The 26,886-nt window shown below is 43.9% G+C and overlaps 2 pseudogenes; both read right to left on the reverse strand.

Moving 5' to 3' along the window:
- Positions 1–11,661: 11,661 nt before the first annotated feature.
- LOC100434527 (small ribosomal subunit protein eS6-like) lies at positions 11,662–12,421 on the reverse strand (annotated as a pseudogene).
- A 10,882-nt stretch (positions 12,422–23,303) lies between these two features.
- Positions 23,304–24,141, reverse strand: LOC100437889 (lysosomal Pro-X carboxypeptidase-like; annotated as a pseudogene).
- Positions 24,142–26,886: the final 2,745 nt, after the last annotated feature.

Here is a 26,886-nt window from a genome sequence, read left to right on the forward strand (position 1 = left end):
CATAACAAAGTACTGCAGTGAGTGATTTAAACAAGATAAGTTTATTTTCTCATAGTTCTAGAGGCTGGAAGTCTGAGATCATGGTGTTGGCAGAGTTGGTTCTTTCTGAAACTTCTTTCCTTGGCTTACAGATGTCTACCTTTTCCCTTTTTTATTGTTTTTGTTTTTATTTTGAGACAGGGTCTTGCCCTGTAACCCAGGCTAGAGTGCAGTGGCACAATCATAGCTCACTGCAGCCTCCACCTCCCGGGCTCAAGCAATCCTCCCTCCTCAGTCTCTGGGGTAGCTGGGACTACAGGTGTATACCACCATGCCTGGGTAATTTTTGATTTTTAATTTTTTGTAAAGACGGGGTCTCAGTATGGTGCCTCAACAGGTCTTGAACTCCTGGGCTCAAGCAATCCTCCCAAAGTGCTGGGATTACAGGCGTGAGCCACAGCACCTGGTCTCCCTTTTGTCTTCACAGGGTCTTCCCTCTGTGTGTGTCTGTGTCCTAATCTCTTCTTATGAGGACAGCAGTCATGTTGGATTAGGGCCCACCCTAATGACCCCATTTTAACTTAATCACCTCTTCAAAGGCCCTATTTCCAAATGCATTCTGAGGAAGTAAGGGTTAGGACTTCAACATATGAATTGTTTTTAGCAGGAGATGGTTACTGTCCAAAATTGATTAATGTCCTACCCTGTAAGCTTTAGGGTAACTTTCTTTACCAGAGAGAAATTGTTTTCTAATGTACTCTTGCAGTGAGCTGAGTCGCACAACAGCACTCCAAAAATGTAAAATTAAGAATCTAGGCCAGGCGCAGTGGCTCTCACCTGTAATCCCAGTACTTTGGGAGGCCAAGGCAGACGGACCACTTGAGGTCAGTAGTTCAAGACCAGCCTGATCAACATGGTGAAACCCTGTCTCTACTAAAAATAAAAAATTTAGCCAGGCGTGGTGGTGGGCACTTGCAATCCCAGCTACTCAGGAGGCTGAGGCACGAGAATCTCTTGAACCCAGGAGGCAAAGGTTGCAGTGAGCCGAGATCGCACCACTGCCCTCTAGCTGGGGTGACAGAGCACGAGACTCCATCTCAAAAAAAAAAGAAAGAAAAAGATTCTGTCTTCTTTGACAATAGATCTAACTGAGCCTCAGCTTTCTTAGCTATTAACACTGTGCTGACTGAAAGTGATCTTTGTCTGACATTAATGTTGGCTGGACACACTCCAGTGCTAAGTCATTTCCAGGTTCCCCAAATTACGTCAAATTCATAAGGTACTAGTGCTTTTCTCTATGGTGTATAAAGGGAAAATATTCTATCTTCGGTTTTTGGAAAACTTCAATCATATCCTTCATGTTTCCCCTTAATTGTAATAGCTTTATTATTATTATTATAAAGATAATATATTTTGTTATTAAACAAACAGGAAATATTATCCCTTTTCCCACTGTAAACAAGAGAGCAGTGGATAAAATTCTACAGAGTTCTCTGCACAAGTAGATGGTGATTTTCTTAGCAAAGTTTTCTTTTCTTTTTTTTTTTTTTTCTGAGACAGGGTCTCACTCTGCCGCACAAGCTAGAGTACAATGGTGTGATCTCAGCTCCACTGCAACCTCCGCCTCCTGGGTTCAAACGATTCTCCTGCCTCAGCCTCCCAGTAGCTGTGAGTGCAGGCGTGCGCCACCATGCCTGGCTAATTTTTGTATTTTTGGTAGAGGCAGGGTTTCACCGTGTTGGCCAGGCTGGTCTTCAACTCCTGGCCTCAAGTGATCCACCTGCCTCGGCCTCCCACAGTGCTGGGATTACAGGCATGAGCCACTGCACCCAGCCTTCTTAGCAAATTTTTCTAGAAGTGAAATCACTGGGTAAAGCAGCATGCGTGTTTAAATTTTAAATAGGTACTGTCAAGTTGCACTACGGAAAGGCTGTTTCTGTTTTTCCTGTCACACACAGTGTTTTCAAGTACCTGCTTGTTTTGCCATAAACCAGTCAACACTAGTTGTTTGTGCTTTGTTTCTTAAACCAATTTTAAAAAAATTGTTGCTAATCTAATGAGTGAATTTTTATTTCTATTTCTTTGATTATTACTAAAATTGTTTATCTTTTCCATATGTTTTGTACATTTTTAAATTTCTTTCATGAATTCATTAATAATATTCTTTACCTGTCTTTTCTTATTGATTCACAAGAGCCCTTTCTTTTTTAAAATTTAGAGATGGTCTCTCCATGTTGCCAAGGCTGGTCTTGAACTCCCAGGCTCAAGCAATCCACCAGTCTTGGCCTCCCAAGTGCTGGGATTACAGGCATGAACCATCACACCCGGCCCACAACAGCTCTTTCTGTAGTAAGGATTGTAATTTGGATATTAACCATTTCAATATGATATTTTGCAAATATTTTCCCCTGTTTTTCCTTTGATCACTTGATTGTTTTATTGATTTATTTATTTATTCATTATTTGGGTAAATTTTTGCCATATACAAATCTTACATGTTTTATGTAGTAATCTTTTAAAATACCATTTATGATCCTAATATAGGCTAAAATAATTGCATGCTTTAAAAAATAATTTCTTAAAAGATGGGAACTGATGGTACATCCTTATCTACATTCTGGAAGTTGGGTAATTATTAAACAGCAACAAATTTAGATTTGCAAAGAAAAATCAATTACATTGTAATAAACAATGGTGAGCTAAGAAAAAAGAATGACCCTACCAGAGTAATTTCCAAGTAAGTATTTAGAAGAGAACTTAAAAAAATCTATGTGCTGCAGTGGGTGGCGGAAGCAACAGTTTTCATTCATTCTGGATTTTTCTGTGAGTGTAACTGATCTTTAAAAAGTTGAAGTCCCTGGAAAAAGAAAGGCTCTGGAAAGTAAGCTAATTTTGTTTAAAAATTCATGAAGCTGTTTGATAATACAGCATGGTTGGGGAAATGCCAGGAATTGAGATCTAGCCACAAGAACAAAGCTAAAGTATTTTATGTCATGAAATGAAATAAAAAATTTAAAAGGATAATTTCAGCAACTTTATGGCTATTTTCCAAGAGATCACTTACAACCACAGATCTGCAGCTGTGACCAGAAATTATCTGGGTTCCCCCCAGCATGGGATGAGAAGACAAAGACAATCCTGAGTTCATACAAATCCGAGTCTATAGACAAGGATAATTTAAGAGGAATTCAAGTTGCTATAAAAGATTAGCAATCTGCCTTTAAAAGAGTGTGTCATGCAGTATGAGTTTGAAGTCTTAAAAAAAAATCAGCAGAACTGAAAGCATAAAATACATTGTCACTGTTGTTGTCATGTTCTCCAAAGCCAAGTGCAAATTCTGCAGGCATCTCAAATGTCAGGTGTTCAAACACAGCCTCTGCCTCCCTCCCAAGCCTCTCCCTGAGGTCTTATTTTGTTCCAGTTTCACCTGCCCCAATATCCAAGCTAGAAAGCCTCCATTTCTGGGATTCCTCCCTCCTTTTCTCCTTGCCTTATGTCATTTCTTCCAAGGAACTTTCCCAACCCCTGGTAAAAGTGGTTCCTTCAACTGCGCTTCTAAAAGGGAGGTGCTTTAAATGGGCGTGACTGAGCTTATCATGACCATTTTGTATTTCTCAGTCCATGTACATCCCTGGCACATAATGTGTGCTCGCAATGATTTCTTGGGTTAAAGTCAAATCGAGGAAGCCCAATCACTCACATGATGCATTTCTGCAGCCGAAATTAGTCTGGCTGCTGTTTTATCATCGCTACTCCTTAATCCTTGCAGATTCCATTGCTGTAATTTTTATGATGACTCCACTTGGGACCAGCATTCACGGGGCTTTTTGCAGCTGTTGGTAACTGCCTACAAAATTCTAGACTGTATCCCCAGGCTTGAATTCGTCTCTGTAAATTAATAGGCCACTGTAATCACTTTTTATTACCAAAATCAAAGAGCCACCTTGGATGCAAGGCATATTGTACCCTTTGGAAAAAATATTTCTGAAAGCCATTCTTATGCATCTGTAAGTGGCAAAATGAAAACGTATATTGCTTTTTAAAAGAGAGAGTTCTCCTTTTTAGTCTATTTGCAGAAGTAGCTTTCACATTATTTCACAAAGTGCATTTCAAATGCTTCTGTGCTGCACATACTGAAATCATATCACTTGAGATAAGTTTGAAAATAATCTGCTTGGGCTAGGAGGCTATAGCTGTCTGTTAGCTCTCAAGAAAACGTGTCTCATTCAATGATCAGAGCCAAACAGTCAGGCTTGTGGTCAGGTGGATGGTAAGCTGATCTTACAGTCATGGTTATGGAAAAATGAGTAGACAGGTGGTCATGACAGATCCACAGCCCAGTTCACATAGCTTCTGAGGGACAGGGACTTGATCCTAACCATCATATTATTCCAGGATATTACCCACAAAAGGCCCTTGAAGCAGTTTAATGTTTTAGAACATTACGCAAAAATCCCCCTTCAAACAGAGGCTGTTCTGTGTTTGTTTCCCTGGGGATGGACTTGATTAGGCAATGGGAGACAAAGGAGTGTCCTGGTTTTGGCCACAGACAAAATACTTGAGTAAAATTGCCAGAAGGAGAATAGGCTTTTATTGCCCCAAGGCTACGAGAAGCTTCAGCTCCCAGAGGCGTTGAGAGGTCAAGGGTCTGGCAGTGGGGAGGAAGGACGTTAGGAAGCTCTGCTGAAGGACTGAGATGCTGCCCACAATCAGGAGCAGCCAGGGAGGACTCTGCTCACTGCAACCTGTATTCCCAGTACCCCTCCAGCCCAGCCTGCCAACCACGCAGCCACAGGCTACACAGCGCACCTTCAAGCATAGCTGAGTACCGGACCATCTTGCCCCACGTGTACATCCCTCTTATCCCCAGCCCTCCAGACAGGCTGCCAAATACCTGTAAGCACAGGGGAAAGAAGCTGGGGCTTTGAAAATGAAAGTGCCCCACCTCCTGCCACCTTGTACTGTTAGCTCACTGGAAGAAGGGCCTGAATGGAGCCAGCCCAGGTCTCCACCCTCGGGTGTTCAGTTACTTTCTGCTGAAGAAATATTGGATGGAAGCAGAAGAGTGAAGGAGGGAAAGGAAGTCAGCTGGCCAGCCAGGTTGCAAATATTTAAGAGCACCTGCTAGATCTTAAGTATTCTTTTAGATGCTGGGAATAGCACAGGGAGTTTCTGTCCTGGAAGAGAAGAGAGACAGGAAGGCCAGCAAGTAGGCAGTCAGGGTCAAGTGCGGGCTTCAGAATAACAAGCAATGGGTCTATCCAGGTGATAGAATACTACTCAGCCATGCAAAGGAATGGAGCGCTGACGCTCAGATTAACCTTAGAAACATTAAACCAAATGAAATAAGCCAGACAGAAAAAGCCACATATTGTATGCTTCCTTGTATGTGATATATTCAGGAAGGATATATTCAAGAACAGATAAATCCATAGAGACAGAAAGTAGGTGAACGGTTGTCAGAGGCTGGGGAAAGGGGGAATGGGAAGAAGCTACTTACTAAATAAGTTTTACTTTGGAAAATGTTTTGGAACTAGATAGAGATGGTGGCTACGTAACATTGTGAATGCAATGTGCTGAATATCACAGAATTGTACACTTTTTTTTTTTTTTTTTTTTTGAGATGGAGTCTCACTCTGTTGCCCAGGCTGGAGTGCAGTGGTGCAATCCTGGCTCATTGCAACCTCCGCCTCCTGGGTTCAAGCGATTCTCCTGCCTCAGTCTCCTAAATAGCTGGGACTACAGGCACGTGCCACCTGGCCTGGCTAATTTTTGTATTTTTAGTGGAGACAAGTTTTCACCATGTTGGCCAGGCTGATCTCAAACTCCTGACCTCAGGTAATTCACCTGCCTTGGCCTCCCAAAGTGCTGGGATTACAGGTGTGAGCCACTGCGCCCAGCAGAATTGTACACTGTTAAGGTGTACGATTTTAAGTGTACATTTTAAGTGGTTAAAATGGCACATTTTATTATTTTAATATAATACAAGTGCTCAAAGCTTGTATATGTGGATGGAATCTTCAGCATTTAATGCAAACCATATAAAGCTTTGATGGGCAACTGCAAAAGTTTTATTTTGAATAGACAGAAACAGCTTCCTTCTCCAAAAAATAAAATAAATAAATAAGTCCTGAACTAATGCTTGTTGCCCAGGGGGACGTTCTCAAACTGCTTCAGCCCCACCCCAAGAGCAAGTGGAGAAAGAGGGTTCTGTCCTCAGCACTCCTCGAGATGCCCAGGAGAAGAGGCATAGAGATGTGAGGGGAGGTTCACATGGGTGATAAGATGGGGACCAGGCAAAATCTGGTGGTCAAAACAGGTACACAGGCAACTGTGAGGTTGGGGAGCTGCAACATGGTTTTCAAAGTGTGCTCTTCATACCAGCAGCGTGAATATCACCAGGGACTTAAAAATGCACATTTTCAGGCCTTTGAAATGCACATTCTCGGCCGGGCGAGGTGGCTCATTCCTGTAATCCCAGCACTTTGGGAGGCCGAGGCAGGTGGATCACCTGAGGTCGAGAGTTCAAGACCAGCCTAACCAACATGGAGAAACCCCGTCTCTACTAAAAATACAAAAAAAATTAGCCGGGCGTGGTGGCACCTGCCTGTAATCCCAGCTACTCAGGAGGCTGAGGCAGGAGAATTGCTTGAACCTGGGAGGCGGAGATTGGGGTGAGCCAAGATCACGCCATTGCACTCCAGCCTGGGCAATGAGAGCAAAACTCCATCTCAAAAAAAAAAAAAAAAAAAAAAGAAAGAAAAGAAAAGAAAAAGAAAGAAATGCATATTCTCAGGCTCTATCTACTCCAGCTTGACTGGGACCCAACTACACCTGAGTTCAAAATTCTGGGGATTGTCTGGGTGTGGTGGCTCATGCCTGTAATCTCATAACTTTGGGAGGCCAAGGTGGGCAGATCACCTGAGGTCAGGAGTTCAAGACCAGCCTGGCCAACATGGCAAAACCCCATCTCTACTAGAAATACAAAAAAATTAGTTGGGCATAGTGGCGCACGCCTGTAATCCCAGCTACTTGGGACACTTGGGAGGCTGAGGCAGGAGAATCACTTGAATCCAGGAGGTGGAGGTTGCAGTGAGCCAAGATAGCGCCATTGCACTCCAGCCTCGGCATCAAGAGTGAAACTCCGTCGCAAAATAAAAAAATTAAAATTCTGGGGTGTGGGGCCCAGCCCACTGTGTTTCAACAAACCTTCGCAGTGATTCTGATGCATGCTGAGGCTGGAGAAGTCCTGGGTGGGAGAATTCCTGGTGTGGGCTGGGGCTGGGGCTGGAAGCCTTGTTCCTAGGTCTGAGGTAGCTGTGTACACCTGGGGAAGGCCCTGCTGGACCGACTGACTCCCCGCATGGAGTGAGCCCTGCTCAGCCCACTGCCAGCATCAGGTACTCGGCTCCCCTCAGTAGCAGGCCACAGAGCTTCTCCCTCTCTCCAGGGTGACCAGGGGTGCTCTGGTTTTCTCCCAGTTTCTCCTCCCACCTCCTCACCTCCTTTTAATCCAAGGGAAAGTCTTCCTGTTCCATTTTCTCATTTCCCTTCATTTTCTTACTTCTGCATTATCCTCAGACCATGAAACTAGTGGCCTGAAGGGAAGCAGAAAGATTGGTCATCCATCCTCCTTGAGATAATGATGAACAGCCTAGAGTACTACACTTCCTCCTCCAAAAAACTAATAGTAACACTGGCCCTGGGGGTCCCACACCCACCACGCCTCATCTCCAGACTCTTTACTAATGAGCGTCTCATCTAGCATCCTTTATTTATTTATTTATTTACTTATTTTTGAGACAGAATCCCCCTCTCCCAGGCTGGAGTGCAGTCGTGCAATCACCTCTCACCCAGTGGGCTCAAGCGATCCTGCCACCTCAGCCTCCTGAGTAGCTGGGACCACAAGTGTGCACCACCATGCCCGGCTAATTATTAATTTTTCTAGAGATGGGGTCTTGCTATATTGCCCAGGCTGGTCTCAGACGCCTGGATTCAAGTGATCCTCCCACTTTGGCCTCCCAAAGTTCTGGGATTATAGGCATGAGCCACCGCACCCAGCCTAGCATTTTTTAAATGCAATTAAAAAAGGCACAGAGATGGTTGGGGGAGTTTAAAGTAAGTAATATGTAAGTTAAAATAAGTGTAAATAAATAAGTTTGCAAATAAACCTAGCTCTGAACCCATTTGATAAAGCTCCCTCAACAGCAACCCAATGAAAGCCAGCAATAAAGAAATGAATAACATAAGTACCAAGGTTCTTTTTGGCCACCCAGACCTGCAGGAAAGGGGACTCAGAAGGTGCTACTTAAGGCCAGAGGCCTCTACTTGACCCTTGCTGTGTACTTTGGCAAAGGTGGGATAATGGAGCTCACCCCAGAATACAGTGGGCCCCGCCTCGAAGAGCAAAGACAGACATAATGTCGAAGTTCATCTGGGGCTTCACGGAGATGACAACCTTCAGGAAAGGAGATAGAGCAACGTCCTTCAAGTTATAGCAACTACCGAAACGTCATTTTAATCTGATTTGGGGGCGACTTTTATCACTGGGAGGGTGAAAGAGGAGGATGGGGAAGGAAGGCCTGGGGGCTCAGCTGGGCTTCGTTCCCAGCACCCACTCAGCTTCACTCTGCCTCTGCCAGGGGAGAGACGCAGAAGTGGGAGCCAAGGCCCACCTGGCTCTCCTGAGGGAGGCAGATGTGTGCAAAAGCACAGACAGCCCCCCAACATCTGCACGGGGCCCCCAGGCCCTCCGATGGCTACCTGAGACACCATTTGCCCATCCAAGTGTCAGTTCCCTCGGCCTGGGGTCCCAGCCTTCAGTGGCACTCGGTTCAGCCGTATGGTTTTTATCATAAACAAGGACGGGGGAAAAGTGGGATGGGGAAATATTCTTTTATTTAAGCCACTATAAATTCAACTTCTTTCCCCTCATCTTTCTCAAATTCTTCTTATGATACAGATGTTTTCTGCATCATTATCTGCTCAAATCTTGACTAGAACCTCCATGTGTAGGAACAGATGCTTTTAATGACTTTGGCCTCAAAGAAGACAGGGCCAAGGCAAAATTCTTCATTTACTTTGTCTGCAGCAAAGCCAATAGCACATTCACAATTTGGGGCACAAAAGTTATAAATTTTAATTTTATGGTGTGCAACCAAGGGAAAAATGAGGCAGCCACTGATATTCTGTTCAGGTGATATTGACACTAAGGCTGAGGCCTTCAAACAGGTGTGTTCCTCGTCATTCGGTGGACGTTGACTGAACATCTGCCATGTGCCAGGCACTGTGCACAGGGGTGCATTGGTAAATTAGACTTCGGTCCTAGACTCTAGGGGCTGAAATGGGGGCCCAGATAGGTGAAGACGCAGTGAAATAACCACAAAGGGGAAAGCCCCATCTCTCTCATATTTGCTCTTGGGTTCATCCATGCATTATTCAATACTTATGGCCCCAGGCACTGTGTGACAGTCCAGCCAGGGTGGGGGACACCAGTAGGCAAGAACAACGGGATGTGAGAGGCAGGGAACATGATAGGGGTACACGCAGGGTACCCTGGGGGGATTTGATAAAGCAGTATTTTATCAGTCTTTTTTTTTTTTTTTTTTTTTTGAGACGGAGTCTTGCTCTGTCGCCCAGGCTGGAGTGCAGTGGAGCAATCTGGGCTCGCTGCAAGCTCCGCCTCCTGGGTTCACGCCATTCTCCTGCCTCAGCCTCCCAAGTAGCTGGGACTACAGGCGCCCGCCACCACATCCGGCTAATTTTTTGTATTTTTTGTAGAGACAGGGTTTCACCGTATTAGCCAGGATGGTCTCGATCTCCTGACCTCATCATCCACCCGCCTTGGCCTCCCAGAGTGCTGGGATTATAGGCGTGAGCCACCGCGCCTGGCCCACCTGGCTAATTTTTGTATTTTTAGTAGAGACAGCGTTTTGCCATGTTGACCAGGCTGCTCTCAAACTCCTGACCTCAGGTGATCTGCCCGCCTGAGCCTCCCTAAGTGCTGGGATTGTAGGCGTGAACCACCATGTCCAACCCATTGTTTTATTAGGATTCAAACCACTTAGGGCTTAGCCTTTTGACAGAAAGGAAACTGATTAAATTGTTACCTTCCTTTTTCTCCCCTAAGGGAGTTCAATCTCTGCCTGCTCAGCTTCTACTCTGCTCTCTTCTCTTATACTTATTTATTAGAGTCAGGGCCTCGCTCTGTCGCCAAGGCTGGAGTGCAGTGGAGCGATGGCAGCTCACTGCAGCCTCTAACTCCTGGGCTCAATAGATCCTCCCACCTCAGCCTCCCAAGTAGCTGGGACTACAGACACGCACCACCACACCCAGCTAATTTTTTTTCTATTTTTCGTAGAGACAGGGTCTCACTATGTTGCCCAAGCTGGTCGCAGGCTCTCAGAGTGTTGGGATTGTAGGTTTGAGCCACTATGTCTGACCACTCCTCTACTTTAAATAAAGAACTTCTTTTTTCACCCAGTTTGTGGACTTTTTGTGACACAGAATAGGAGGAAAGATAAAGATGAGAGGACAGGAGAGGTGAATGGAAGTGGAGAAGGACTGGGTGACCATCTGAGTCATAGCAGAAGCACTAAATAAATCAATAAATAAATAAAATAAGAAGAAGCCAGAAAAAGGCTAAGTAGAGTTACTCAGCGCAGAGAGTGAGGGAGGATGTAGACACATGAGAAAATATTGCCCCACTGGCTGTTGGATTGATGGAAGGTCTCACAGCGAGAACCCCAGAGCAGTTTCAGAGGAGAGAGAAGTGGAAAGAAAAGGAAAAGGCATTTGAAGAGAGGCTGGGTCGGTGGTTTTCAAGGTGTGTTGAAGATTGTGTGTCCCTGGGACCCTTCAGGGCACCTGCATACCTGCAAGTATTTTCACCATGACAGGAAGCTATTATCTGCCTTTTTTACTCCCTCCCTCACGATCGTACAGTGGAGTGTACTAGAAACCATCCGATGTGTGATATTGCCACTGGCGGAGTACAGAAGCAGCTCGGAGAACCCAGCTGTCTTCTATTAAGTCAGACATTAAAAAGATTTGCAAAAATGTAAAACAATCCTACTCTTCCTGTTAAAGTTTTTTTAATACAGCTTTTTTTCAATAAAAATGTGTCACTTATCTTAACCAATGGATTTACTGTTTTTAAAGTGAATTAATAAAGATAATTTTTAAATTCTCAGCTCTAATTTCTAACAGAGTGTATTGGTCTGTTTTCACGCTGCTGATAAAGACATACCAGAGACTAGGTAATTTATAAAGAAAAAGAGGTTTAATGGGCTCACAGTTCCAGGTGGTGGAGGAGGTCTCACAATCGTGGCAGAAGGAAGGGACGTCTCACGTGGCAGCAGGCAAGAGAGAATGAGAGCCAAGAGAAAGGGGAAAGCCCTTATCAAACCATCAGATCTCATGAGACTTATCACTACCACGAGAACAGTACGGGGGAAACTGCCCCTATGATTCAATTATCTCCCACCGGATCCCTCCCATAATCCCAACACGTGGAAATTATGGGAGCTACAATTCAAGATGAGATTTGTGTGGGGACACAGCCAAACCATATCATAAAGTAAATAGCATTAGATGGAGGGCACATACACAAAAACTCTCGAGTTCCTCAATTTATTTTATTTTTGGGAGTCTAGTCTTATTTATTGGTTACTCAAAAGAATCCTATTTTTGGCTGGACTCAGAAGTTGAATCTCACAGAAAGGACAGTGTGCATCTCTTGGCAATCTGTTCCTGGAGTTTGCCTTTGGCCTCCTTCATTCTCTTGGCCAAAAGTTCAGCGTATTTTGCAGTCTCTTCCTCATTTTTCTTAGTACACTGTTTCTTCAGAGCAATATGCCAGCATTTGTGTTGCAAGACACATGGAGTAACAAGAAGCTGAATCTTGGGTGCTTTGGTCCCAGGTTTTTTGCCTTCTTTAAGGGCTTTCTTAACAACAGATTGGTGGACATTATCTTCTTTAGAGAGACTGAAAAGTTAGTGGATTCTGCTAGCTCTTTTGGGCCCCAGGCGATGATGCTCCACAGTATCAGTCAGTTCGGGAATATCCTTCTATCCTCTTTTTTTTTTTTTCTTTTTTTTTTTTACAATAACAAAGTTTAGAAAGCTCAGATTGGCATCCACAATGCAACTGCAAACAGCTTCGTGCTTCTTGCCCCAGTTCTCCTTGGTCTGTAACAGGAATGCCCCTTGCTCAGTAGTACACAGACCCAGCCATGAATCAAGACACCCTGCTTCATGGGAAAGCTTATTTGTCGTTCCTGTCAATGATTCCCATCACAGAACATTTCCATTCTTCACCCAGAGTGTCAGCAGCAACTTCTGTGGCTGCACACTTCTCATAAAAAATACAAAGTTTGCATTCCTCATCTACTTCAAGGAGCTTCTGGCAGCCGACAGCTAGAAAGGAGACATTCAGCTTCATCTTGAAGTGGCTGATTGCCTCTGAGGGGCCTTGAAAAAGAGCCCTCAATAATTTTAAAGAGTGAGACCAAAACTTTTGAGAATTGTTGGTGTAGGTTATAAAATTGGACGCCTTTTTTGTGCTTTTTGAGGGATTCATATAAAAGCTGGGCCATGTGGGCTCTTCATTCTTTGGGATCAGCCATAAGAACCTAAAAGAGGGGCAAAACAGACACAAACGTTATCCATTATTATTATTATTATTATATGGACAGTAATCAGAAAAAGACTGAATACGCAACATAGTCAGGATTATTTGGAAAACCAGGCATTGCCCAAAGATTTCATTGACACTTTGCATCTTTGTATGTTACTGGAACACGTTGGTACAGTTGTCACTGGGAGATACAGCACTTAACTTTTAACAAAGGGTCTCTCAAACTAGGAGTCCAGGGTTACATCTCAGGGGTCACTAGTTTCACAGATTTGAGACACACATCTATAAACTAAATGGAAAATGCCTTCAAACTACATATAACTAACAAACCACAACTCTGCCTTGAAGCTGAATTGTGACAGAAATACCAATAAATGTGGCCACTGTATCTCTGAATACAAATGTGCCGTGGCCCTGTGCTGTGTGAGGGGTGGCCAGCTTGCCCCAGGCCCTCTGACACTCTGGAGCTTGCTCTGTGGTCCCTGAAGCAAGTGGGAAAATGATCCTTGCATGTCCAGTGTGACTAATTAATTAGAAGAAATACAGTGTATTAATCCATCCTCACACTGCTATAAAGAAATTCCTGAGACTGGGTAGTTTACAAAGGAAAGAGGTTTAATTGACTCACAGATCCATATGGCTTGGGAGGCCTCAGGAAACTTACAACCATGGCAGAAGGCGAAGCAAGGACCTTCTTCACATGGTGGCAGGAGAAAGAGAGAGTGAAAAGCCCAGGAAAAAACACCATTTATACAACCATCATATGTCGTGAGAACTCCCTCACTATCATGAGAACAGCCTGGGGGAAACTGCCCCCATGATCCAATCACCTCCCACCAGGTCGCTCCCTCAACACCTGGGGATTACAATTCAAGGTGAGATTTGGGTGGGGACACAAAGCCTAACCATATCACACAGCAAGGAAGAATGTGCTCAGAATGGGAAACCCGATGTGTGATATTGCCGCTGGCGGAGTACAGAAGCAGCTCTGAGAACCTAGCTGTCTTGGAGACCTGTGAGATCTCCAAGGTCCTTTCCAGCTATGCAAGTCTAAAATAGTACATCTGCATTGGATAAAGAAAATGTGTTGTATACACCGTGGAATACTACTCAGCCATAAAAAAACAATGAAATCATGTTCTTTGCAGCAACATGGATGCAGCTGGAGGCTGTTACCCTAAGTGAATTAATACAGGAACAGAAAACCAAATAGCACATGTTCTCATTTATAAGTCACTGGGAACTACAGAGGGAGGAGGGATGGAGAGGAGTGAAGGTTGAAAAATTAGCTATTGGGTACTATGCTCACTACCTAGGTGATGGGATCAATCATGCCCCAAATGTCAGCATCATGCAATATACCCATGTAACAATTCTGCATGTGTACCCCCTTAATCTAAAATAAAAGTTGAAATTTTTTTTAAAAAAGCTTCTCTAAAAAATAAAATAAAAATAGCACCTCCTTCAAACGGTCTGAAATCATATGCCAGCCAAGAGGCAGATGATGGTGCTATGGACTGGATGCTTGTGTCCCCTCCAAATTCATGATCTTGAGGCTAGTGTCCTTATAAGAAGAGGAAGAGACCAGAGTGCACTCTTTTTCTGTCACGTAGAACATAGTGAGAAGACGGCCATCTGCAAGCCAGGAAGAGAGGCTTCACCAGCAACCCAATCAGCCAGCACTTTAATCTTGGACTTCCAGCCTCCAGAACTGTGAGAAATAAATTTCTGTTGTTTAAGCCACACAGTCTATAGTATTTGTTATAGCATCCTGAGCAGACTAAGACAGATGACAATCTCCGTGGCCCCATTTTGGTTGAGGTAGTATTCAATCAATTAGGTGTTCATTTTGGACAAAACTTTGCAGCCTCTTGCTAGTGATTCCTGGTGGATTCTAGCTGGTTGTCTTATTAAGAATTTTATCAGAAAACCTATAGAAGACTTGGCACAACTCTGCCCCACACACGTGCAGCCTTAATTTAATGAAGGGCCACCTAATAAAGGAAGGGCTGGGAGTCAAGGGGCCTCGGATTAGGTTTCTGCTCTGCTACTAAATAGCTGCCTGGGCTAGAAGGTTCTTCTTCTCTTTGGGTTCCAGGGACTTACCAAGGGCAGAGCAAAGGGAGCAGCCCTCAGCCATAGGGAGTTGGGGCCACTGTCCATAAAGAATTTTAGAGTAATCATAAAACTGACTAAAAGTCCACTTTTAATTATCACTGTGCTTTGGCAATTCTACACAAAGTCAGTGACAAAATTTTCCTCCCTATAAAAACATCTTTTTATTTTAAGTTCTGTACAATGGCTATAGTTCATGTAGATTTTTAATCTATTTGCATTAACCTTAACATATTCATATTCTCCATTGTATTCGTTTTCCGTGTCTGCATAACCCACTGCCACAAACTTAGTGGCTTAAAACAAACCCACCTGTTGCTTACAGGTCTATGGGTCAGAAGTCTAGTGCAGTGTGGCACAGTGGGCTTTCTGCTCTGGGACACAGTGCTGAGCTTATGTGGTCGGCCAGGCTGAGTCCTCACCTGGAGGTTCTGGGGGAAAATTCACTTTCCAGCTCATCCTGATTACTGGCAGAATTCAGATCCTTGCTGTTGTCTTAGTTCTGAAGTTCCCATTTCCTTGCTGGCTGTCTCCTGGCTGGGGCTACTGTTGGCTCCTAAGGCCACCCACATTCCTTACCTCATGACCCCTTCATCCTCGAGCCAGCCACATGTGTCAAATAGTTCTCATGCTTCAGATCTCTGATTTCCCAGGTATCTGATCTCTGCACCAGATCGGGAAGGCTTGTGGGATTTGGCCAAGCCCACCTGGATAATCTTCCTAAAACATCAACTGATTTCGGATCTTAATTACATCTGCAAAGTCCTTCAGAGCAGTCCCTATATTAATGTTTGATTCGATGATGGAGAAGATGCTTGTAGACCAGGAGCTGGAAATCTTGGGGACTGCCTTAGAATTCTGCCTGCCGCAATTCTTCATAGATGTTGTACACTACATGGAAGTTAATTCAGACAACTTGCAATTATACAGTTGGCCCTGGATTAGCACGGACTCAGCTACATCTGTTCCTTAGGAGAGTAAGTTTGCTTTGCGTTCCTTTTGAGAAAGTTCACTGTGAGTTCGTGTCTCATCTTCTGTAGAACCACATATTCCTGCATTTAAGTAGTAGGTTTGAAATGAACACTGATGATAGAGTGACTGTAAAGATAAAGAAACAGAATTTGAGTTACTGCAATTGTGCCTTTCTATGGAATCACTTGGAGTTTTGACTTACGTTTAAAATTTAAACTTTGCACATAACAGAGATAGTATACTTTCTGTGAAACACAAAGCAACCTGAAAGTACAATATCTCTGTTATGTGCAAATTCTTCATATGTGAAATACATTGTTAAATTTGAAAAATATTTGAAAATGTGAATATTTAAAATTGAAATGCATTTTTTCTATTCATCTTGCTTTTTGTTCAATTGCTATTCAACTATAATATTGTTCATGGCCAGGAAAGACCAATTTTGTTTGGTTTTTGTTTTGTTTTGTTTGGGACAGAGTTTCACTCTTTTTTCCCAGGCTGGAGTACAATGGCGCGATCTCAGCTCACTGCAACCTCTGCCTCCTGGTTCAAGCAATTTTCCTGTCTCAGCCTCCCGAGTAGCTGAGATTACAGGCATGCGCTACCACACCCAGCTAATTTTTGTATTTTTAGTAGAGATGGGGGTTTCACTGTGTTGGCCAGACTGGTCTAGAACTCCTGACCTCAGGTGATCCACCCGCCTCTGCTTCCCAAAATGCTGGGATTACAGGCATGAGCCACCGTGCCTGGCCGAAAGACCAGTTTTTAGGTACATAGTTTTCCTCATTATATATTACAAAAATTAATGTAATTAAAAAGCCTGAATCCATTGAATCTTTCCTTTGTTGTAGTGGGTATTTATTTTATATTTTAAGTTTTACTCTCATGATTATATATACAAAGTTCAATAAAAGGGAACTTTAACTGCATTAGTCTGGCCATTATTATTAGTCGTTACATTTCTGATATGGTTTGGCTCTGTGTCCCCACCCAAATCTCATCCTGAATTGTACTCCCGTAATTCCATGTATTGTGTGAGGGACCAGGCGGGAGATAAATGAATCATGCAGGTGGTTTCCCCCATACTGTTCTCATGGTAGTGAGTAAGTCTCACGAGATCTGATGGTTTGATAAGGGGAAACCCATTTCACGTGGCTCTCATTCTCTCTCTTGCCACTGCCATATGAGATGTGCCTTTCATTTTCCACCATGATTGTGAGGCCTCCCCAGCCACGTGGAACTGTAAGTCCAATAAACCTCTTTCTTTTGTAAATTGCCTAGTCTCAGGTAAGTCTTTATCAGCAGTGTGAAAATGGACGAATACAATGATTATTACTAAAAACATTTTGTTGTAAATGGGGTATGTGTGATAAAAAGGAACCCACTCTGAGTGTCAAGTACATTGGGCACCCACTGCAAATGCTCAGACATGCCTTATGGATGTCAGCAGAGGAAAATGCTTCCTGGCCGCCCGCTACCTTCAGGGGACTGTGCTGAGTGCCTTGCAGATATTGTCTCATCTAATCCTCACAAGAACGTCATTTTAGAAATGAGAAAACAGCCCAGAGAGCCATTCACTTGCAAGTGGAGAAGCTGAGACTTGAACCCATGCTAAGACTGTTCACTCACTGGCATCTCTCAGAAAGGCCTTGGTTTGTTGAAAGTGATGCATTTTGATCCTGCCTGTCCAGAGCGGGCAAGGGTAAGATTCCTGGATGCAACTTCGCTGCTGAAGAGAACATTATTGGCTCCTGAGCTCCGACTGAGACATGCCTGCTGACTCTCCCCACTGGCTCTCCTTGGATGCCTTCCTCCGGCCCCATCTGTACCCCTGCAAAGGCAAGACTTGCTTGGGAGGTTTTTGAATGTGCCTGCCTGCATGTTAGTGTCAGAGTTCTTTCAGAGCTGGGACTGTGTGTGGTTAAAATGTATAACCCAGCAACTCCCAGGGTCCTTGGTACATAATACGGGCTTGAGAAATGTTTGTGGAACTTACCTGACTGGCTGAGTAAAAATTACAGGCTTAAGTGAGTGTTGGAGAATTCTCTGGGAATTTTGCTTAATAACGTGACTCTCATCTCCCATGAATGATGATCGATTCCTTCCTCTGGCAGGAAGTAGTGGTTGGTTACTGTAGCCAGAGAGATTTTTTTTTTTCCCTATGCAACCCGTGGGTGGATTAAAATGGAAGGAGCGAGCCAAGCTGAGCCAGGAAGGACAGCCAAGGTCAGCAGGGCTGACGGATCCCTGCACGCTGTCAGTAAGAGGAGAGGCTGTAGTCGCTAAACCATCCACAACTATTCCGGTTCTTTTCTCCTTCTGGTTCATGGTAAAATTTTAATTCTCTGCACCCACTGAAATTAGCCTTGGCCACGTGACTTGCTGTGGCCCTGAAATGTGAGCTCTGGAGGCTTGTGCGCAATTTGCCGCATTGCCTTCTTCTCGTGCCAGAGTGATCAGGGACTTGGGTGTGGAGAAATCTTCATCAACCTGAGTCCTTAAGTGTTTGTAGAAATCCCCTGCCAACCCATGTTAGACATGTAGGACCAGCAAGAAATAAGCTTGATGCCATCCTCATATGATTGACAAACATTCTGGATAGAAATATAATTAAGCATTAATCAGGATGCACTATTTTTTTTTCTGAGATAGGGTCTTGCTCTGTTGCCCAGGCTGGAGTACAGTGACATAATCATGACTCACTGCAGCCTCAACCTCCTGGGCTCATGTGATCCTTCTACCTCAGCCTCCTGAGAAACTAGGACCACAGGAAAATGCCACCACACTTGGCTAATTTTTTTAAAATTATTTTTTGTAGAGACAGGGTCTCACTATGTTGCCCAAGCTGGCCTCAAACTCCTGGGCTAAAGTGATCCACCCTCCTCAGCCTCTCAACATGCTGGGATTACAGGTGTGAGCCACTGCACCCAGTATCAGGCTGTCCATTGACCCACTTCCTTATAAGGGAAAGTCACACAGCACTGGATAGCGACCACTCGCATCCCCATTTTTCCTATAGATAGGATCTCTGGTGTTAGAGTCAGAGGCTTTTGTTTAAGAATTCCTGAAGATGTTTTCCAGATCCCAAATTTCAGTGGAACAACTGACACCAACCAGTCTGAAGGCCCCCATGAAGCAAAATCATCATGAGAATACAGCTTCTTCCTCTCCCTGTCCCATGACTTCACCTTGCACTTTTCTACCAATCAACTCTCTCCACACTTCAGCCCACTCTGAAACTCTTAAAAACACTAACTTCTCAGGGACACAGATTTGAAGGTTTCTCCCATCTCCTCATTCATCAGCCCTATGATTAAACCTCTTTCTCTGCTATGACCCAATGTCTTGGGGTATTGGCTTGCTGCACACATCAGGCAATGGACCTATGATGGTTACAAACGTATTGTATGAGGTCACTAAGATTTGGGGGATGCTTGTTATTGCAGCAGCACCTAGCCTCTCCTGACTAGCTCAGAGGACCTGAGGCAGACATGAGGAGGCTGAGGAGGACATCAAGAAACTGAAGAGTTAAGGAAAAGAGAAACAGGAAATGTGGATTAGGGGGTCAGTGTGGACCCTGGAGCTGGGGCAGTTTCCTGTGGCTGGGCTGTCCACACTGTGCAGCAGGCTGGATTCCTCTGAGGCTCCAGAAGGGGGAAGTAAGCACAGGCCATGGAGTGATGCCATCCATGTGCGAAGGATGATTTTGTAGCATGTGCTGACTGTGGTTCACCACTGACTGGGGAAGAGGTGGAGGAAAAGGGTTGGGAAGAATGTGTATCATGCACCGAGCAGTGTGATCCCGGAATGTTCTAATGCTCCTCAAGAACAAATGAGTCGGGCATCAAGGAAGGATGCCAACCTCAGACTTCCTGTGTGGGGAGCAGTGCTGAGCTGGCAGTGAGTTATCCGTTTATCCCTTGTGCACGGTGGCTAAGGTACTTACTCTGCAGCCACTCCTATAATAGAAGACCTCCTCTAGGATGTTGGTCGTTTGTTACTCATACATTCATTCTGCAAATATTTGAGCTCCTAGGCACTGAGCCTTCCACAGTGAGTAGACAGGTTTCATGGACTTTATGGTCTGCTTATGGCCAAATAATTAATAGCAATTTTCAATATGGATTGCTAAGTACTCTGACAGAGGTAAGTATAGGTTGCCTGGGAGAAGGGCATAGAAACCAGTCCAGAGGTCTACAAAGAATGAGACTGTAAGTAACTGAATTGGGAGTTAAGTGCATGCTTCTGCATAGCAAAAGCCCCCCATAATTACAGGTAAATAAATGCCACCCTTCCCAGCAAGGGCCTGGGAGTGCAGAAAAATATCGAGTTGCCTGAGAATCTGAACGTAATAGAAAAAGTTCTGAAAGTCAAAGGTCTTGCAATAGAACATTCAAGAGGTGAAGCCTTATGATTCATTGACTTGGGTTCACTCAGTGGTCAAACCAAAGAAGAAAACCAAAAAAAAAAAAAAAAAAAAAAAAAAAACTGAGGGACCCAGGTGTCTGGAATGAATTAACTCTTTTTTTCCTCCTTTTTTTTTCTTTTCTTTCTTTTTTTTTTAAAATGATGAAGGCTGCCAGAAACTCAAGGGACCTGAGGATATTAGAGAATTAGAATTTCACAATGATAGTGGGACTGTGTCCATCTATAGTTAACTCTTCCCACTCCACAGAGTCCCAGCACATCATTCTTATCCCACCCCCTCCACTGACCAAATCTCATCCTTTAAGACCCAGTTTAAAATCCACCTCCTGGAATTAATTATACCAAGCCAACTCTAAACAATGGTCACCTGTTGGGAATGGAATTGCATAGGGGAATGAGGGAACTATTCATTTTTTACTTTTATCAATTTTTATAAGTATGTATCATTTTGTTTAAATAAAGCCAAAATTAAGCTTATGAGGAAAAAGAAAATTCCACCTCCTCCACGGACCCTTCTCTGCTTCTCTGTTGTACAGTGGCCCCATGCTCATCTCATTGCCATCTACCACTTACTGGTTTTTCACAACTAAGTCCTTTCCTCTACTTTGGACTCAGCCCCAGCTACAGCCACCTGTAGAATGCACATAGCATTGCTCATATACAGGGGACTAAATGAATGGTTGGCGAAGGAATAAAAGCCTGTAATGTTGGCACCTCAGCTTACGAAAGTTGTGGGGAGTTTTCTGTGCTAGAAAGTCGTGCCTTTCACTGAGCCCCCAGCTTTAAGCAGTTTCATAAGTAGATGTTAACAGCTGTGTTCCAGTCCCTGCTGGTTCCCACACACCCACGCCGGGAAAAGGCTGGCCAGATCATCTCCCCAGGAAACGTGGAATGATAGTACACAGGAGCTGCTGGGAGCTGGGGAACCTGCAACTCTTCCTCCTGTAAGGAAACAGGACCCTAAGTTGGCGTCCTGTGTCTAGAGAGCCTGCCCCAAATGTGCTCACCTAGAAGAACGGCTCTCCTCCCTCCCCTCCCTCCCCTCCCTGGGCGCTGGGCATTTTTCCCACGTGGATCCACTAGATGGCCTGCAACGAACACAGTGACTTTGAGGAGGCCTGTGTTGGAAAAGGAAATACTTCCTTGCTTATCTGTTTGTTTGCTTTGTCATTCACCATTTGTCCTCATAAATCCTTTCAAGTGTAACTGATATTAAAAACCAATAACTTGCACATTCAAGAACAGGAAAAGGGCTGTGTCAGAGTTGAATCTGTGGGTCTTCAGGCAGAGATTTCTGATAGTTGGCAAAATAATCAGAAATTGTTTTGCCAAAATGATTTCTGAGTGTTAGCATTTTGTTCATTACAACATAAACAACTCTGCATAGAAAGAAATGAATAAATAATTCTAGGGACTTAATAAGTATCTTTTAAACTACTTCAAATAAAGAGAAATGACAAGACCCAGTACTGGTTAAGTATGAGATACAGCAGGCTCATATGCACATCACTGGTGCCCTACACATCACTGTGGTTTTTGCAAAGTAATGTGGCCTTTGCTATAAGAGCAGTGAGATGGCTGGGAGTGGTGGCTCACACCTGTAATCCCAACACTTTGGGAGGCTGAGGCAGGTGGATCACTTGAGCTCAGGAGTTAGAGACCAGCCTGGCCAACATGGCAAAACCCCGTCTCTACAAAAAAAATTTAAAAATTAGCTGAGTGTGGTGGTATACACCTGTAGTCAGGAGGCTGAAGTGGGAGGATCGCTTGAGCCTGGGAGGTGGAGGTTGCAGTGAGCTGAGATCATGCCACTGCACTCCAGCCTGGACAACAAAGCCAGACCCTGTGTCAAAAAAAAAAAAAAAAAAAGCCGTGAGATAACTCATACTCTTTAACCAGGAAACTTTCAGGAAATATCTAAAAGTTAGAGAAAAACAATCAGTATTAAAATGTCCAGATTACTGCTATTTGTAGTAAGAAAAACTTGGTAATAATTTGCAGAACAACAATAGGGGAATGACTTAGTCAACTGCAGTATATCAATATAATAGGTGAAATTAAAAAGGATGGTAAGTGTGAGCTCAGCCTGTACCTGTGCATGTAAAGCCATGTTTTTTTTTTAAAGGTCCAGGCTTATTATTTATTTAAAGCACAGGCCTGGCATGACGGCTCATGCCTGTAATCCCAGCACTTTGGGAGGCTGAGGTGGGCAGATCACTTGAGTCTCAGGAGTTTGAGACCAGCCTGGGCAACATGGCTAAACTCCTATCTCTACCAAAAAAAAAAAGAAAAAAAATACCACACAGTTCAAAGTCACTAAATCATTAAATCCAGTACAAAAGAAATGGCTCCCATTTCCTGGATTGGCATCAGACATCCTACCAGCTGCAATTACATCATTTTTATCTATCGTCTGCTTTTCCTTTTGTGGGGGAGTAGGGGTGGGGTCTTATAAATGGGTCAAAGAGACTTCAACCTCAAAACCAAGGAGAAATCCCTGCTTGTGGAGAAACACAGGAAATGACTCTTTCTCTGTGAAAGGCAGTCAGGAACTCTGCTCCAGTGATGAGGGCCACTGATGGTGTGGGAGAGTGATCAGGAAGAGAATCTTCCTGGAGGTGGCACAAAGTCAGCAAGAGCCCAGGAAATCACACTCCTGAGATGGCTGCTGTCACCACCATCACCCTCTCTTCTGTCTCCCCTCGGTGCCATCAAATTGAGTGAGGAACAAGGGAAAGTAACTACATGTAGAAAACCAAAGTGAACAGGAATGTGGGTGGTGTGAACATAAAAGGAGAAACTAAAAATGATCAAAAGTTTCTCCTGCACTGTGGTGGAAATCTCTGATCCATTTCTTCATGTGTCTAACTTCCAAGGAGGGGGCTAACAGCACAGACATGGGACCAAAGGCCCATGTTGGCTCAGAGATCTAAACGGTGGGCCCCTCTGAGATGGTAACTGCAACCAAGGTGTCTGTGATGTCCTTGGTTACTCCACCTCCTGACCAGGGGTCTAGTTTGCCGTTGCTGAAAACGATGTCCATGTGTGAACTCATGTTTTTGCCTCCACACACAGTAGTGATCCAGGAGGGCCTTGGTCTCACACCCCACTGTTTAAAACAGTTATCAGAAAACTCCTTCAAGTTCCATGAGTGAAGTTCAAACAAAAAACGCTATAAAAAGTTAGATGCGTAAGGATAGCTCACCACTGCACGTCACCCAGTCTTCAGAGATCCAGTCTTTCAAATGTCGAATGTCAGGAAGCCGTTGCAAACTACCGTCCATATTTGAGAGTCGATTAATGGCATCTCAGGACCTACAGAGGTTGTCTGAATAATATGAACCACGTTTCCTAAAATCTGTAGTTACGATCTTCATAAATACACCACAAGATACCAAATCCTTAAACTGCCAGATAAGGGCAGAAGTTGCAAGAGCTCCAACTACCATATGAGGGTATTTCATTCTGAACTAGGCTGCAAGCATGCCACCATAGGGGCCCTAGAGGGCCATGACAGGGTGATTTTCAGCTCCTAGGACTGTTCTTTTCAAGTGTTTGATTAGCTCTGCAAAATCAGCCAGAGCTTGCTCTGATGTCAGGAGATCCAAGTGTCCAGAATCCTTGAATAGGTCATCACAGGGCAGGGACTCTCCGCAGTATCGCTGTTCCGCATACACCAACATAGCTTTCAGTTCCTCAGCCCCATCCCACATGAACCACGTATTATTGCGGAACCAGATGATGTCCCTGTCATATTTCTTCCAATATTTATCTGCTATTAGATACTGCTGTTAAAAAGTTTTCACAGCATGAAATCCAAAATGATCAACCCTCAGTTGGAAGTGGAGAACTGAGTTGTTCTCGGCAACAGCCGGGTGAGATGTGGGGTTGTCTGGCGAGCGCAGGCTGCCGAGAGCCCTTAAGGCTGGCTGGAGGGCTGTGGTGGTCCAGGGCGCCAGGAAAGCCAGGAGCAGGAGTAGGAGCAGGAGCAGGAGGGCTTGGTGGCCCATGGCTCAGGCTGGTGGCTGCGGTGCAGGTCTAAAGCCATGTTAAATCAATGTTTTCTCTATTTAAAAAGTAATTTTCTAGTTTTGAGGCTGAGTTTAAGAGCAGATCATTTTTCTCTGAGTAAGCCCTTAGACAACCAAGTATCACCAGATAAGAGTTAAACAAAAGTAAATTCAACAACTGCCTTCCACCCAGAGCTGGGAGGGAGTGGACAGCCCCTAGACTGGGGAGAATATAGGGCAGCTTTATGGAAAGCGGGGCTGGGAAATGTCAGACGGCTTGGGCTATTCTAACAAAATACCACAGACTGAGTGTCTTTAACAACGGAAATTTATTTCTCATAGTTCTAGAGGCCGGAAGTCCAAGATCAAGGTTCTGGCTGATGTGGTTCCTGGAGAGGGACCGCTTCCTGGCTTGCAGATGGCCACCATCTCACTCTGTCCCCGCATGCAGGGGACGGGGATCTGGTGTCTCTTACTCTTCTTATAAGAACACTAATACCATCCTCATGACCTCATCTAAACCTAATTGTCTCCCAAAGACCCCACCTCCTAATATTATCCCATTGGGAATTAGCATTTCAACATATAAATTTGAGGGGGATACAAACATTTAGTCTATAGCAAGGGAGAATTCCACCAGCAGATGTTGGGCAGTGCACAAAAATAGTCCAGGCTGGGCTAGGCGTGGTGGCTCATGCCTGTAATCCCAGCACTTTGGGAGGCTGAGGCTGGTGGATCACCTGAGATCAGGAGTTCAAGACCAGTCTGGCCAACATGGTGAAACCCCATCTCTATTAAAAATACAAAAAATTAGCCGGGTATGGTGATGGGCACTTGTAATTCCAGCTATTCTGGAGACTGAGGCAGGAGAATCACTTGAGCCCGGGAGACAAAGGTTGCTGTAAGCCAAGATTGTGCCATTGCACTCCAGCCTGGGCAACAAGAGCAAAACTCCATCTCAAAAAAAACAAAAAAGTCCAGGTTGGAAAGGCCCAAGAGCTGCTTCCTCTGCGAGTCTAGCTGGGAGCAGTCATGGCTGTGATGAGGAGAGGCTGGGCACTCAGGGCTGGCCCAAACATGCACACATAAACCACAGTCAGATTGCATGACTAACAGCCATTCACACGCCTTTAATTCAGACCTAGCATTGAACCTAAAATCAAACTACTGCACTATTACATGTTGCACCATCTTGTATACAAGGAGACTTCAAAAAGCTCAAGGAAAACTACAACTAACAGATTAAAATAAAAAATATAAACTTTCTCAATATAGGCTCCATCAAGTTCAAGACACTTTTGTAAGTGATATTAGCCATCTAGTCAACCCTCAGAGAACTGAGGGTCCTGGGAATTTAACCATGTCAATACTGTTATTTTTACATTTATTAACCGAAGAAAAATGAATGCCCTTTAAGAATTTTTTAAGATTAAGATATAAAAAAGAAGTCAATCAGGACTATAAGGTGGATGCCTAATGATTTCCCACTGAAACACTCACCAAATTACCCTTGTTTGATGAGAGGAATGAGCAGGAGCATTGTTACGATGGAGAAGGACTCTCTAGTGAAGCTTTCCTGGGCATTTTTCTACTAAAGCTTTAGCTAACTTTCTCAAAACACATTCAGAATAAGCATATACTATTGTTCTTTGGCCCTCCAGAAAGTCAACTAACAAAATACCTTGAGCATCCCAAAAGACTGTTGCCATGATCCTTGCTCCTGACTGGTCCACTGTTGCTTTGGCTGGATCACTTCCACTTCTTGATAGCCAGTGCTTAGATTGTGCTTTGTCTTCAGGATCATACTGTAAAGCCACATTCCATCTCCTGTTATAATTGTTACAATTCTTCAAGAAATGCTTCAGGATCTTGATCCCCTTGTTTAAAATTTTCATTGAAAACTCTGCTTTTGTCTGTAGCTGATTTGGGTGCAACAGTTTCAGCAGCCATCAAGTGGAAAGTTTGCTCCAGTTTAATTTTTCAGTCAGAATTATGTAAGCTGAACCAATTGAGATGTGTATGGTGTTGGATATTTTTTCTGTTGTTAATCATTGGTCCTCCTCAATTAGGGCATGGATAAGATGCATTTTTTCCTCAAAAATTGATGTGGATGGTCTGCTGCTGTGGGCTTCATCTTCCATATCATCTTGTTCCTTCTTAAAATGAGCTATCTGTTCATAAACTGCTGACTTCTTCAGAGTATCATTCCTATAAGGTTTTCATAAAGCATCAATGATTTCACTGTTCTTCCTACCCAAGAATCACCATAAATTTGATGTTTGTTCTTGCTTCAGTTTTAGCAGAATTCATGTTGCTCTGATAGGGGTTCTTTTCAAAATGATGAAACCATTCTTAGTGCCTCAAACTAGATCCCATTCAGACATGTTATAACAAGTTAGTACGAGTTTATTTTGGTGCAAAAAATGGAAACCATAGTTTCCATTTCCATTTCCAATGCATAGTTCTTTCATCATATGCATTTTCCATGAACTTTTTGAAGACCCCTCATATAACTTGTGGCCTACAGTTAAGTTGAGCCACTTTAAGGGCTAGTCTCAAGACCAAAAGGAAGAAGTCATGAAATAAGGCAACATTTGATTGGATACTCAGGACTCACAAGGGGAATTTCCCTGGCATCCCCTTTGTCATAGTAAAAATAGCAAAATATAAGACAGCGCTAATTACTGTAACATGCTAATGTATATTTGATGATAGACAAACATCACGATTTTAAAAGGGTGACAT

Source organism: Pongo abelii, chromosome 12, assembly GCF_028885655.2.
Source record: "Pongo abelii isolate AG06213 chromosome 12, NHGRI_mPonAbe1-v2.0_pri, whole genome shotgun sequence".
Lineage (NCBI taxonomy): Eukaryota > Metazoa > Chordata > Mammalia > Primates > Hominidae > Pongo > Pongo abelii.